The sequence below is a fragment of the Notothenia rossii genome (assembly GCF_949606895.1).
Source record: "Notothenia rossii genome assembly, chromosome: 8".
Classification (NCBI taxonomy): domain Eukaryota; kingdom Metazoa; phylum Chordata; class Actinopteri; order Perciformes; family Nototheniidae; genus Notothenia; species Notothenia rossii.
The window spans coordinates 26,385,019-26,386,155 of NC_136906.1; positions in this window are offsets into that span (position 1 = coordinate 26,385,019).

The window sequence follows — 1,137 nt, forward strand, 5'->3', positions numbered from 1 at the left end:
TTTTGGAAGTGAGAATAGTTTGGGCAGTGTGAGAGCGTGAGATTGAGAGTGAAAGCGTGTGTCGCACGCAGATGCGTGAGAGTTGACAACCCTGCCTTTAATGTAACAAAATGTTTGCCATATATGCCTAAACAATTCCAAAATGAATAGCATTTTCAAAATGTGAAAGCCAAATATACATCACTATTCAGGCTCAAGGTTTAATTTAATTATTTTCTATTCTATTTAAATAAGAATCTCGTTCTCATGTTTTTAAATGTTTTATTTGACTCTTTTGAAGATATTTAACTGCTCAATTGTTAATGTTCTTATTTTTTGCAGATGTTTTTTTGGCCCTTTGTAACACATTTGGTATTCCTTATGGTGCATGAAGAATGAGCTTTGACAGCAGTAGTGTGAATGAATAATAAAATATAGCAGATGGACCAAAAGAGACAGAAAAAAGATGACACAGGGACACACAATGTCTACAAAGAGACAAGAAAGTGCTGGAGGAAGACAAAAGATCATCACAAAGATCTACTACAGAGACACAAGATCCACAAAGATGCCTACAACTATAAAGAGACAACAATTAAGGGGCGAAAGCACCAGTGTCCAAATCACGCACCAAATATTGTCATTCTATTATTTATTTTTGAATAACTTGAAAAAAAGAACTTATATAAGAATTATATTATTTGCATTTGGTACTTTAACTTGTAATGTGTTTTTCTGATTATAATCGATACATCTAAATATAATGTTAGCCAGTGAAAGCACAAGTGTCCGCCCGTGTAAACGTTTTTGGGCCAGTCCAGAATTTCAAAGTAAAATACATGTTAAAATTGATGCTACATGTATCTGTTGCTAAGTGACTTAATTTAAACTTTTTATCATAAACATTAGCATTTCAGTAATTGTTATTGCAGCAGCATATATATAAGATTGTGGTGATATTACTTTTACTCGAATAAAAGGGCTCAATATTGCTTCAAATCGACCTATAAATCGCCGGTTGTGGTCGACAGTATTAATTCCTACATCACTTGGACGCAGGATCGTAGCAGAGAAGCGCACCGCCGCTCTGAGCTCCAATTGGGCGGAAGCAGCTATGGGCGGGGCCTGTCTGCAGGAGCGCAGAGACAATAGAGAGAG